Below are 15,456 nucleotides of genomic sequence, written 5' to 3' on the forward strand. Positions count from 1 at the left end.
ATCAAACTCTAAGTTTGGTGTTGGGAGGCCTCAGCCAAACTCTAAGTTTGGTGTTGAATCCTCATATCCAAACTCTAAGTTTGGTGTTGGGAATCTATAAAATTGACCTGATCACCTGTGTGGCTCCTTGAGAGCCCACTGTCAAGCTATTGACATTAAAAAAGCGCTTGTTGGGAGGCAACCCAATTTTTATTTATTTAATTCTATTTTTATTTTTATTGTTCTTTTATGTTTTATTAGGTTCATGATCATGTGGAGTCATAAAATAAATACAAAAATTAAAAACAGAATCAAAAATAGCAGAAGAAAGATCACACCCTGGAGGAAGGACTTACTGGCGTTTAAACGCCAGTAAGGAGCATCTGGCTGGCGTTCAACGCCAAACGCCAGAAACAAGCAACATCCTGGCGTTTAAATGCCAGGAATACACCCTGAGAAGAGCTGGCGCTGAACGCCAGAAACAAGCATGAAGATGGCGTTCAACGCTAGAAACATGCTGCACATGGGCGTTGAACGCCCAGAACAAGCATCACTTCAGCGTTTAAATGCCAGAAATGCATGCAAAGGCATTTTACATGCCTAATTGGTGCAGGGATGTAAATCCTTGACACCTCAGGATCTGTGGACCCCACAGGATCCCTACATACCTCTACTCACCTTCCCTCCTCATAATCCTATATCACCTTTTCCCAAGAACCCTTCACCAATCACCTCAATCTCTCTTCCCCATCACCTCTTCACCACTCACATCCATTTCTTCTTCTTCTCATCCTTTCTTTCTTCTTTTGCTCAAGGACGAGCAACCATTTTAAGTTTGGTGTGGAAAAAGTATTGCTTTTTTTCATAACCACTAATGCCTCAAAGGAATCACTTCCCTCCATAAAACTATTGGGAGCAAATCAACACCTCCCTAGGAGAATTAAGTTCCAACATGGGACAACTAAGGGTGGAACATCAAGAGCACTCCATCATCCTCCATGAAATTAGAGAAGATCAAAAAGCAATGAGGGAGGAGCAACAAAGACAAGGAAGAGACATAGAAGAGCTCAAGGACATCATTGGTTCCTCAAGAAGAAAACGCCACCATCACTAAGGTGGACTCATTCCTTGTTCTTGAATTTTCTGTTTTTCGTCTTTTATGTTAAATGTTTATTTATGTTTGTGTCTTATTACATGATCATTAGTATCTAAGTGTCTATGCCTTAAAGTGGTGAATATGAATCCATCACCTCTCTTAAATGAAAAATGTTTTAAAAATAAAAGAACAAGAAGTACATGGTTTCGAATTCATCCTTGAAACTAGTTTAATTATTTTGATGTGGTGACAATACTTTTTGTTTTCTGAATGAATGCTTGAACAGTGCATATGTCTTTTGAATTTGATGTTTAAGAATGTTAAATATGTTGGCTCTTGAAAGAATGATGAAAACGTGACATGTTATTTGATAATCTGAAAAATCATAAAAATGATTCTTGAAGCAAGAAAAAGCAGTGAATACAAAGCTTGCAGAAAAAAAAATAATAGCAAAAAAAAAAGAGAAAAAGAACAAGCAAGCAGAAAAAGCCAAAAGCTCTTAAAACCAAAAGGTAAGAGCAAAAAGCCAGTAGCCCTTAAAACCAAAAGGCAAGGGTAAATAAAAAGTATCCAAGGCTTTGAGCAACAGTGGATAGGAGGGCCTAAAGGAATAAAATCCTGGCCTAAGTGGCTAAACTAAGCTGTCCCTAACCATGTGCTTGTGGCGTGAAGGTGTCAAGTGAAAACTTGAGACTGAGCGGTTAAAGTCAAGGTCCAAAGCAAAAACAGAGTGTGCTTAAGAACCCTGGACACCTCTAATTGGGGACTTTAGCAAAGCTGAGTCACAATCTAAAAAGGTTCACCCAGTTATGTGTCTGTGGCATTTATGTATCCGGTGGTAATACTGGAAAACAAAGTGCTTAGGGCCACGGCCAAGACTCATAAAGTAGCTGTGTTCAAGAATCAACATACTGAACTAGGAGAATCAATAATACTATCTGAACTCTGAGTTCCTATAGATGCTAATCATTCTGAACTTCAATGGATAAAGTGAGATGCCAAAACTATTCAAGAGGCAAAAAGCTACAAGTCCCACTCATCTGATTGGAGCTATGTTTCATTGATAGTTTGGAATTCATAGTATATTCTCTTCTTTTTATCCTATTTGATTTTTGGTTGCTTGGAGACAAGCAACAATTTAAGTTTGGTGTTGTGATGAGCGGATAATTTATACGCTTTTTGGCATTATTTTTACATAGTTTTCAATATGATTTAGTTAGTTTTTAGTATATTTTTATTAGTTTTTAATTAAAAATCACATTTCTAGACTTTACTATGAGTTTGTGTACTTTTCTATGATTTCAGGTATTTTCTAGCTGAAATTGAGGGATCTGAGCAAAAATCAGATTCAGAGATTGAAGAAGAACTGCAGATGTTGTTGGATTCTGACCTCCCTTCACTCAAAGTGGTTTTTCTGGAGCTACAGAACTCCAAATGGCGCACTTCCAATTGCGTTGGAAAGTAGACATCCAGGGCTTTCCGGAAATATATAATAGTCTATACTATGCTTGAATTTAGACGATGCAAACTGGCGTTGAACGCCAGTTCTATGTTGCAGTCTGGCGTTCAGCGCCAGAAACAAGTTGCAAAGTGGAGTTCAACGCCAGAAACACATTACAAACTGGCATTCAACTCCAAAAATGACATCTCCACGTGAAAGCTTCATGCTCAGCCCAATCACACACTAAGTGGGCCCCGGAAGTGGATTTCTACATCAATTACTTATTTCTGTAAACCCTAGTAACTAGTTTAGTATAAATAGGACTTTTTACTATTGTATTTACATCTTCGGATCAGATCTTTGATTAGTTTTATGCTATCTTAGACTTTTATGGGGGCTGGCCATTCGGCCATGCCTGGACCATTATCATTTATGTATTTTCAAACGGTAGAGTTTCTACACTCCATAGATTAAGGTGTGGAGCTCTGCTGTTCCTCATGAATTAATACAAAGTACTACTATTTTTCTATTCAATTCAACTTATTCTGCTTCTAAGATATTCATTCACACTTCAACATGAATATGATGATCGTGACACTCATCATCATTCCCTATGAACGTGTGCCTGACAACCACTTTCGTTCTATCTTCGATTGAATGAGTATCTCTTGGATTTCTTAATCAGAATCTTCGTGGTATAAGTTAGAATCCATGGATGGCCATTCTTGAGATCCGAAAAGTCTAAACCTTGTCTGTGGTATTTCGAGTAGGATCTTGGAAGGGATGACTGTGACGAACTTCAAACTCGTGAGTACTGGGCGTAGTGACAGATGCAAAAGGAGGGTGAATCCTATTCCTGTATGATCGGGAACCTCCAGATGATTAGCCATGCAGTGACAGCGCATTGGACCATTTTCACAGAGAGGATGGGAAGTAGCAATTGACAACGGTGATGCCCTACACAAAGCTTGCCATGGAAAGGAGTAGGATTGATTGGATGAAGACAGCAGGAAAGCAGAGGTTCAGAGGAACGAAAGCATCTCTATACGCTTATCTGAAATTCTCACCAATGAATTACATAAGTACCACTATCCTATTTTATATTTTATTTATCTTTTACTTATCAATCCATAAAATCAGTTGAATTCGCCTGACTGAGATTTACAAGGTGACCATAGCTTGCTTCATGCCGACAATCTCCATGGGATCGACCCTTACCCACGTAAGGTTTATTACTTGGACGACCCAGTGCACTTGCTGGTTAGTTGTACGAAGTTGTGAAACAGAATTAAGAACATGAACGTGCGTATGTAGTTTTTAGCACCGTTACCAAGGAAGTAAAGATCACGATTTCGCACACCGCTCCTTAAACTTAGTTTCATCCTCATCTTGTCTCCTTAAGATACGAGATTCAAGGTGTCTCAGTTCTAATATGAAGGTTTCATCGGGAGGTGGTGGTGGAAGATAGGGTTCAGTGTTTGAGGGAAGATTGTTGATGTTGGAAGGTGGTTCATATTGGTGGAATTCTTGAGGTGGTGTATGTGGAATTTGTGGTTCTTGGGAGTATTGGTATTGGAGTGTTGGTTGGTCTAGATGTGGTTCATACGGTGGTTGATATGGTAGGTATTGGTTATGGTCATATAGAGTTGAATGGTGGTGTGAGGCATGTGAGTATGGTGTATGGCTATATTGAGGAATGGGATTATATACATATGATGATTGTGGTTGACAACCACAATGGGGATCATCACACACACTGGCTTGATACACATTAGGATCAGGATTATACTCATAAGAGTTCGGAGGAGGTTGTTGCCATGAAGGTTGTTCATAAGTTTGGGGTTCCTCCTATCCTTGATTTCCAAATACTTGATTTATATCCTCATTAGAGCTTTCATTTCCTACAACATAGTTTGAACTACACTCATTGCCAAAAGGATGAGAATTCATAGTGAAAGAGAAAATAAAAACAAAGATTAATAAGAAACAAAGAAAAATAAAATCCTAAACTAGCAAAAATGATCAAATAAACCAAAATTCAAGCTATTCACAATATATACAATAGCCAATAACATAGCACCATTGTGTTCCCCGGTAACGGCGCCATTTTGATTGATGAATATTATCGTGTTGGTATAGAATTTCACACAAAATGAATGAATTCTCATTGCAAGTATAGTTCTATACCAACAAACAATCCCCCAATCAAAAATTTGTGGTTTTGTGTCACGAATAACGAACCCCAATGAAAAATTACCGAAGTATTTGGACTCCGGGTCGTCTCCCTAGGAAACAATAGGATGCTCAATTATTGGCTATAAAAGGGTAAGGGGGTTTTTGGTTCATAAGAGGGCGAGAAAAGTAAATTAGGCAAGTAATTAAAGAAAACGAGATAAAGAACTCTTGGCTAGGACTTAGGTAATTGAGATCACCATCCTTGTCAACAACCAAATATTGATAATCATGAGAGGCCAACCTATTAAGTCTACTTCCCAAAAGCTTTAAGTACGTAACATCTACTCTTAAGCTTTGAAGTACGTCAAATAGGTTTGATCACATAAACCCGTAAGTCCCAACCTACCTACTAATTAACTTAGTAGTGGGTTGGCGTCAATGGGTATCAAATTGATCACCAAGGGTTCTCAATTTACCAAATTCATTATACTCAATAACTCAAGTTTACCCAATTTCCTTAGTTTAGGCCAAGAGTTGACAAAACTACTTGATAAACCACTATTTTATGGTTTATCTTGTACTCAATTGAGTGGTTTTTATTAACTCTTTACCCACTTATTCATACTATTTGCATGGTTTTATATTTCCTTCCTAATTATGTGTTTTGATTGAAAACATGCTTCTTTGATCTTATATTTGCTCATTATTAATCCTCTCTTATTACCATTAGATGCCTTGATATGTGTGTTAAGTGTTTTCAGAGATTATAGGGCAGGAATGGCTTAGAGGATGGAAAGAAAGCATGCAAAAGTGGAAGAAATACAAGAAGTTGGAGAAATTGCTAAGCTCTCCAGCCTGACCTCTTCGCACTCAAACGGCTATAACTTTAGCTACAGAGGTCCAAATGACGCGGTTCTAGTTGCGTTGGAAAGCTAACATTCGGGGCTTTGATTTGATATATAATATGCTATGGTTCCTCTGATGCTAGGTGACGCGACCACGTGATCCATGCGGCCACATCGCAGTGACAGAAATCAGCGTGTTTGAATTCTTCTCCAGCGATTTCCTGGCTGTTTTTGACCCAGTTTGCGACCCAGAAAACACAGATTAGAGGCTATAAAGTGGGGGATTACATCCATTCATGGGGAGGCTCTCATAATTCACTTCTCATGATTTAGATTAGTTTTGAGAGAGGTTCTCTCCTCTCTCTCTTAGGATTTAGGACTTCTCTTAGTTTTAAGAGTGACTCTCGATCCCAGGTTTAATGTTCCTTTCTATTTAATTTTGTTTCTATTATTATTCACCTTAGTACTTTAATTGATATTTATCTTTTGAGTAATTGGCTTATGGCATTCATGTTATGATTTTCTTTGAGTTAATATTATTTGAAGTATTTCAGTTATTATTGCCTTCTTTTATTTACATGATTATTGCTTCCCATCTGAAGGCATTTTTATTCCAGTGGATTTACTTTTTCCCTTTTGGTTTTGGTTAAGAAATCAGTAACTCAGGAGTTATCCAACTCAACAGCATAATTGATAATTGTTATCTTACCAATTGAATTGAACTTCAATAATCCCAATCTTTTCTTAGGAATTAACTAGGATTTGAAGATCAAACTAATTAGTCACTTGACCTTCCTCTGCTTTAAGTAAGGGTTAACTAAGTGAAATTAAGATTCAATTTTCATTATTATTGATAAGGATAACTTGGTCTGGACTTCCAATTTCTAATACCTTGCCAAGAGTTTATGTTTATTGTTATTACTTTATTCCCTCTGCCATTGCTTTTCTAACTTTTTACCTTGATCCAAAAACCCCAAAACATACCTTTGCATAACCAATAATAAGAACATACTTCCCTGCAATTCCTTGAGAAGACGACTCGAGGTTTAAATACTCAGTTATCAATTTTAAAGGGGTTTGTTACTTATGACAACCAAAACTTTTGTAAGAAAGGTTGATTGCTTGGTTTAGTAACTATACTTACAACGAGAGTTTACTATAACCTTTAAACCATCAATCTTCAGTTCTTCAAAAATGGCGCCGTTGCCGGGGAATTGCAAACGTGTGCCTTATTATTGGTTATTGTAAATATTTTTTTGATTTTTGCTTTTTTATTTGTTTTTATTTTTATTTTTATTTTTTCTTTTCCATAAATTAAGAGGTTATTTGTTTTTATTTAGTTATTAAAATTTTTTTTCAAAAATTTGTTCTTAGTGTTCATCTTGATCTTCAATCTGTTCTTCACGTTCATCTTGACCTTCAAGCTGTTCTTAGTTGTTTTCTTCGTTTTGATCTAAAAATTTGAAATTTGGTGTCATTTTATTGTTTTTCTCTTTCCTCATTAAATTCAAAAATATTTTTAATTAATTTTTTCGAAAAAAAAATTCAGATTTTTATTTTTAAAATTTTTATCTTATCTTATCTTATTTCAAAAATCAAATTTCAAAATTCAAATTTAAAAATTTTCAAAATTTAATTTTAAAAATTTTAAAAATTTCAAATTTCAAATTTCAAAATTTAATTTTTAAATTCAAAATTTAAATAACCTTTTAATTTAAATTTATTTTTATTTTCATTTTTAATTTTTATTTACTACTATGAACTCTCACCCCTTTGGCTATGAGTCTGGTTACAATTATGTTGCAGGAAGAAGAAATTACAATGAGAATAGGCATCAAGGTTGGAAAAAATCAAAGATGGGAGGAGCCACAAGGATTTGATCAACCCTTATGGCAACTACCACCTCCAATGGACTATCAAAAACCACCACCATATGCCTATGAACCCTTTCCTCAACACAACTTTGAACCACCACACTCACAAGCCAACTACCGCCATTCACCTCCATATGACCCTAACCCACATCCACCATACCAACCACCCTATGAACCGAATGAGCCATACATAGATCTACCCCAACCTCCATTGGATAACAATACACTCATCTCTAACATCATTGGTCTCACCTCTACACTCCAAAATCTTATATCCCGCATGAACCAACCCTCTACCTCCAAAATCCAATCCTCAAGCTCTGGTGCACTTCCTTTTCAACCACATAATGATCTTTTCATCCCATCACCACCCTCCATGGAAGAGCACCCACATCTATCAATCCAAGAGCAAGATGATCCCAATTATGCTATTGATATGGAACAGGAAAAAAAGAATCATCTTCGCGAATCCATACTTCATAAGGAGCTAGAGGAAGCCTTACGGGTAAAGGTAGCAGAGACCCTTAAAGATAAAGGAGTAGTTGAAAGGAGTTGTCATGGAAAGGAAATCATCGAGGATGAGTATGATTTTATCCTTAAACAACTGGACAAGGCAGCAATTATTAAAAAGGAAGAAGTGGTTGCAGACTTAAGAGATGCTGTACCTCCATTGGAAAGTCTAGTCACAGAGCCTCCTTCCATGGTGTTTGATGTTGATGTTGAAGAGAGCGTACAACCTCCAAGGCAGATCATGGTTGAAGACTTTGTAGAAGTTGATCAAGAGATGGAGATTAAAGAAGAAGAAGCACAACCTCCCATGCCCTTGGTGAGCAATGAAGAAGAGATTGAATTGGAAGAAAGCTACCAAGAGGAAGAGGTTGAAATTGAAGAAGCTTGCAAAGAGGTGGAAGTAATCAAAGAGCACAAGGGAGTGGAGCTTGAAATCACCTTGCCAAAGTTATTGGAGACCCCTCCCCCTAAGTTGCCATCATCCTTCACAACATTCAAGTGGGTAAAATTCATATCCCTTAGCTTTCTAATCCCACTTGAATATGGGCTACTGGAGACGGATGGTCAACTTAGAGCTCTTTGTGGCATTAAGAGTAAGAGGAAAATGGTCAGTGGTAAGAATTGTCCTGCAAGGTTCATTATGGTTGAAAGCTTAAAGTTTAAATGTAAAGGTTGGTGTAAAGCTCCACTGAATGGGTCTAGGGAGTTGTTTGGCCGCTTTAATGAGAATTCAGATTGCCTAACACCCGGATGGAATCATGATGATCAACAAGAAGACGGGTGCAAAAGCAAGATTTGGGACCCCGGAATCCAATCTAGAAATCAGCACTCTTGGGGCCTTGTAACATGCTTTAACTTACTTGAAGGCTTTCTGCACCTAGTTTGGGATCCCGGAGGACATTGGAATCATAAACATTGGTGGAGATTCCTGGATGAGTTTAAGCACAAGCCACCAAAACAAAGGATTCCCCAAATGTCCAACTTAAGGACAATAACTAAAAGTGCTAGGTGGGAGACAACCCACCGTGGTATGATCGTTCCTTTTTCATTTTTATTTAGTTTTATTTGTTTTTGAGTTTTATTTTATTTTATTGAACCTGGAGTTTTGCATCACATTCATATTAACACTGCATTCTGCATTTTCTTTTCAGATAAAAAAAATGCCACGCGACGTGACCGCATCAGCGACACGTCCGCATCGTAAGGAGAGGGGAGAAAATAAAAACGAACAGAGAGTCACGCTGGAGCGTGGCTGGAGGCGTGCCAGTGGCACAAATCGACCCACGCGACCGCGTCGCCGACGCGTCCGTGTCACATGGGAACTTTGGCCTCCCACGTGACCGCGTCACCCACGCGGCCGCGTGCCATGTAAATCGACGTCACAAGGGTGCATGGCCGAAGGTTAAGTTGGAATGGGGCTGGACTCGTGCTGGAAGCCCAAGCCCTCCCACGCGAACGCGTCACCCACGCGTCCGCGTCATATTGGAAATAGGCCATCCACGTGATCGCGTCAACCACGCGACCGCGTCACCCAAATTTTTTGCAAAAATACATCTCAAACAGAGAGTTGTGCGAATGCGAGGCTACACTCGCGCCAATCGCAAACATCAGGCCACGCGATCGCATGACCCACGCGTCCGCGTCACCTGACCTTATCGCGCACCACGCGACCGCGTCACTCACGCGTCCGCGTCGCCAGCGTCGCACAACCTATCCAGATTAGTGCCAATTATCTTATTTTTCTTTCCCAATCCTAATTTCTTTTATCTTTTCTTCTTTCTTCTTTCTTTCTTACTTTATTTCTTTCCCTTCTCATTCTTCTTATCTTTTATTTTATTTTATTTATTTGCATACTTTCATTCATTGCATTTTAATTTTGTGCATATTTTTATTTTTCTAAAATTATTGGTGTTCAAATGTTCTTATTCAACTGTTATATCTTTTCTGGTATTATCTTGGTGCTTATGACTTGTTTTATTCTGATTGAGCAACATTATTTAAATCAATGCTAATTTTTATGATACTTGTACTCCTCTTGCATTGACATGTACTTATATTGATATTTTCATTACCCACACTCTTCCCCATTGTTACAAATTTCGCACCATTGGTATGCCATGGCTTCTATTGTTTTCTCACGTACATGTTGAAGCTTCCATGTAAATGAGACCCTTTTCATTCGGCATTAACCCAACCATACTTCATTTATTTTCTTATCTCTATTATTGGGTTACCTTTCTTCCCTTTTTTCTTTCAGGATGGCCACCAGGAAGAGAACCGGAAGATGTTTACATGGGGAGACAGACAAGTCCATCTGCACAATCCTTAGAGAAAAGCAACAGTTGAAACAACCCGTCCACCTGCACATCTCAGTATGCACCGAGGACGGTGCAATCTTTAAGTGTGGGGAGGTCGATACCGATCTCCATGGGTTAGTACTTTCCTGTCTCAAACACCAATATTTTATTTTCTTTGTTAATTGTTACATTTGCATATTTAATTGTATGTTTATTTGATTTTATGCATTTAGTTACTACTTGGTTGAAGTAATATTTTCTTTTTCAAGAAATTTTTATAATACTTCACTAATTTAAATTGAAAAATTTTTTTGTGTTAAACTTGTTTGGAAGTTGTATTTGGAACATGGTTTTTAAGCTAAAGAACACACAACCTGTGAGATTTGAGCTTATTTATATGGTTACATTATATAACCATAAATATTTTATTCCTATGTGTTCCCTTCTCTATGATTGTAATCTTTACTTTGTTCCATTCTATATGTCCAATATTTAGTGTATTTACATGCTTGCATATGATTGAGGCCATTGTTTGATTTTAGCTCACTTATCCCAAAATTAGCCTACCTTTTACATCACCCTTGTTAGCCCACTTGAGCTTTTAAATCCCTTCTGTTTTATAACCACATTACTAGCCTTAAGCAGAAAAATAAAATAAGAATCCCAAGTTGAATCCTTGGTTAGCTTAAGATAGATATTGTGTAAAATTTAAGTGTGGAGAATTTTATGGGAACATGGGATGATATGAAAAAGTAGGGAATTAAATTGAATAAGTCATTTGAAAATTTAGGAAGCATGCTCATGTGAAATCAAAATAATTAAATTACCATGTGCATTGAAGAAAAATATATTAAGTAATTAAATAAGGGGATACAAAAAAAATAATAAAAAAAAGAGAAAAATGAAAAAAATATATATTATCCCAAATGCAAAATAAAAAGAATCAATGCACATGTGACAAAATTCAAAAATAAGTTTGATACATGAGCATGTAATACAAGTGGGAAAAATTTGGGTAGTTAGGTACAGTATTTTAAAATTGTATAAAGTATGTATATGTTAGGTGAGATCTTAGACTAGTCAAGAATTCAATTTGTTAGCTCACTTAGCCTTATATATATATATATATATCCTTACCCTTACCTTAGCCCCATTACAACCTTGAAAAGACCTCATGATGTTTGCATTGGTATACTAAATTTTGTTGATTGGTTAGATGAAGAACAAAGTTTTAGAAAGCATGATTAGAGAAGACTAGAGTGAATTACCCTATACACTTGAGAGATTAGAGTGATATACACTTCCAGTGAGGGTTCAACGCTTAAATTCTATGTTCCCTGCTTTCATGAGCTGTCTTCTTACAAGTTCACTTGCTTTTTATTGTATGATTTGAATTAGTGGAAATTGGTTTGTATTTGTCTTGGAGAACTTATTTACTCTTAACCAAGTAAGTAAAAGCATTTAGCATGTAGTTGCATTCATAGGTTGCATTTCATACCATTCCTCTTCATCTTTATAGCTTCTCTTGAGTTTAGCATGAGGACATGCTAGTGTTTAAGTGTGGGGAGATTGATAAACCACTATTTTATGGTTTATCTTGTACTCAATTGAGTGGTTTTTATTAACTCTTTACCCACTTATTCATACTATTTGCATGGTTTTATATTTCCTTCCTAATTATGTGTTTTGATTGAAAACATGCTTCTTTGATCTTATATTTGCTTATTATTAATCCTCTCTTATTACCATTAGATTCCTTGATATGTGTGTTAACTGTTTTAAGAGATTATAGGGCAGGAATAGCTTGGAGGATGGAAAGGAAGCATGCAAAAGTGGAAGGAATACAAGAAGTTGGAGAAATTGCTAAGCTGTCCAGCCTGACCTCTTCACACTCAAACGGCTATAACTTTAGCTTCAGAGGTCCAAACGACGCGGTTCTAGTTGCGTTGGAAAGCTAACGTTTGGGGCTTCGATTTGATATATAATATGCTATAGTTCCCCTGATGCTAGATGACGCGACCGCATGATCCATGCGGCCGCGTCGCAGTGACGAAAATCAGCGTGTTTGAATTCTTCTCCAGCGATTTCCGGGCTGTTTTCGACCCAGTTCGCGGCCCAGAAAATACAGATTAGAGGCTACAAAGTGGGGAATTGCATCCATTCATGGGGAGGCTCTCATAATTCACTTCTCATGATTTAGATTAGTTTTGAGAGAGGTTCTCTCCTCTCTCTCTTAGGATTTAGGACTTCTCTTAGTTTTAAGAGTGACTCTCGATCCCAGGTTTAATGTTCCTTTCTATTTAATTTCGTTTCTATTATTATTCACCTTAGTACTTTAATTGATATTTATCTTTTGAGTAATTGGCTTACGGCATTCATGTTATGATTTTCTTTGAGTTAATATTATTTGAAGTATTTCAGTTATTATTGCCTTCTTTTATTTACATGATTATTGCTTCCCATCTGAAGGCATTTTTATTCCAGTGGATTTACTTTTTCCCTTTTGGTTTTGGTTAAGAAATCAGTAACTCAGGAGTTATCCAACTCAACAGCATAATTGATAATTGTTATCTTACCAATTGAATTAAACTTCAATAATCCCAATCTTTTCTTAGGAATTAACTAGGATTTGAAGATCAAACTAATTAGTCACTTGACCTTCCTCTGCTTTAAGTAAGGGTTAACTAAGTGAAATTAAGATTCAATTTTCATTATCATTGATAAGGATAACTTGGTCTGGACTTCCAATTTCTAATACCTTGCCAAGAGTTTATGTTTATTGTTATTACTTTATTCCCTCTGCCATTGCTTTTCTAACTTTTTACCTTGATCCAAAAACCCCAAAACATACCTTTGCATAACCAATAATAAGAACATACTTCCCTGCAATTCCTTGAGAAGACGACCCGAGGTTTAAATACTCGGTTATCAATTTTAAAGGGGTTTGTTACTTGTGACAACCAAAACTTTTGTAAGAAAGGTTGATTGCTTGGTTTAGTAACTATACTTACAACGAGAGTTTACTATAACCTCTAAACCATCAATCTTCAGTTCTTCACTGCTCAAAAGCTAAAGAGAACATTTCATCAAACACATAGAGTACAGTAAAAGTAAACATCATAAATTGCAAGAATAATAAAATCTACCAACTACTAATTACAAGAAAAGTAAGATCACAACTCAATTCATCAATAAAAGGAACATCAACATCAAATTGCATTAAATTTAAATCAAATCCAATATGAGTTCATCATCACAAAAGAGAGTAAAATGAGAAATTAACATCACAAATAAGAGAATCAAGATGTAGAATTGAGAAATTATAAAAGAAACAAGGTGAGATCAAGGAATTAAACATGGATCTAAGACAATCTAACCTAATCCTAACCTAATTCTAGAGAGAAGAGGGAGCTTCTCTCTCTAGAAAACTAACTAAAGGCTCATGTTGGCTAAACTAATTGCTCTCTCTTTGCTTGGACTTCAATTTTGCATGAAATACACTCAGAAACAAGCTGGATTTGGGCCTGGGCAGCTCAGAAATTGCCCCCAGCATTTTGCCTTCATGTGGGCCACGTGAGAGTATTGGCGCGTGCGCGTCGATTGGCAAAATCTTCACCCACGCGGACGCGTCACGTACGCATGCGCGTCTCTATGTAAAACCACTTTTGCGCGTGCGCGCCTTGTACGCGTGCGCGTCGATTGGTGCATTCCCAATCTTTGTTTCTTCATGCATTCTCCCCTTTGTATGCTTTTCTAGTCATTTCTTCCATCCAATACTTGCCTTATAAACCTGAAATCACTCAACATACACATCAAGGTATCATATGGAATTAAAGTGAATCAAAATCACTAATTTAGGGCCTAAAAAGCATGTTTTTACACTTAAGCACAATTCAAGGGAGAATTACAAAACCATGCCATTTCATTGAATAAATGTGGGAAAAATGGTGTAAAATCCCCTAAAATAAGCACAACATAAATCACGAAATCGGGGTTTTTCACACATCAATCAATGTCCATTCATTATCCAATTCACAATTGCTTGATTTTTGCTTGAATGCTTTTATGCTTCTTTATTTCTTATTCGTTATCTTAACCTACAAGTTTTCTTTGAAGTATTTCAAGCACACTAGGATGAGTGAACTGCATACTTCTTTTGTGTAATTGTGACATAGCTTTTTATGCTAGTGTGTGTGTGTTCTAAACTGCGCGCAACTTAGAACCCACACACCATTTTTATCCATGTCACATATTGAGTCACTCACTTCATTTTAGTGATCATCACCTCATTCCAATAATCTATGCTTTCTTGCTTGTGCATTTACCTGTCTCATTATATCCTGTCTTCTATTTTCAGGATGAGTCATCATAAGCAAAAATAGAAGTGGGAGAAAGAACATGCATCACCGGTTGATCCACCAGCTGAAGGTGGCAATCCGGAAAGTCGTCGTACCCCTTGCTCATCTTTGAATGCACCGAGGACGGTACAAACTTTTAAGTGTGGGGAGGTCGTCCGACCAATCGGCGTTTTTGGGTGACAATTTCTAATCCCAACACTTTCGCATTTTATTTTTTGGTTTTTTAGGATTTTTAGTTGCATTTCCTTGTTTTGCATATATATATAATAAGCTTAGTGAAAATAATAAAATTTTCAAGAAATTTATCTATAGCGCACCCCAATTGATTTGAGAAAAATTTTTTTTAGAACTTGGTTGAATTATACATTGTGGAACATGATTTTTGAGCTAAGAACACATAAGCATGTGAGTTTTGAGCCTAATTGTGTGGTTACATCATATAACCACTATTTTCATTCTTGTGTGTATTATTCTCTTTCTAGGATTGTAATCTTTGATTTGTTCGATTCTTTATATCCATTATTTTGTGTATAAATGCACTTATATGATTAAGGCCATCGTTTCAAATAGCTCACTTACCCAAATAGCCTACCTTTTATCTTCCATTGTTAGCCAACTTTGAGCCTATGCTAAACCTATTTATTCTTAATTTTAGCACATTACAAGCCTTAAAGCAAAAAATAATAAATGTGAGAGTGTTTATCATTTAATTTTGGAAAAATTGGGAACATTGGTTGGGATAAAAGGGTGTTTTTGTATTTTTATTGGAAAATCTTGGAAATTAGGTAAATACTCATGCATTGAATGTTTAAACCATATGTATTGGTACCTTTATATATAATTCATCAAAAGAAAAATAGAAAAGCAAAAGAAAAAAATGT

At 36.6% G+C, this 15,456-nt stretch overlaps 1 pseudogene; it reads left to right on the forward strand.

Annotated features, from left to right (window-relative positions):
* Positions 1 to 7,293: 7,293 nt before the first annotated feature.
* Positions 7,294 to 9,075, forward strand: LOC148549243 (uncharacterized; annotated as a pseudogene).
* The last annotated feature ends 6,381 nt before the right edge of the window (positions 9,076 to 15,456 follow it).

The sequence above is a fragment of the Arachis ipaensis genome, chromosome B8, assembly GCF_059453495.1.
Source record: "Arachis ipaensis isolate K30076 ecotype BB chromosome B8, ASM5945349v1, whole genome shotgun sequence".
Taxonomy (NCBI): domain Eukaryota; kingdom Viridiplantae; phylum Streptophyta; class Magnoliopsida; order Fabales; family Fabaceae; genus Arachis; species Arachis ipaensis.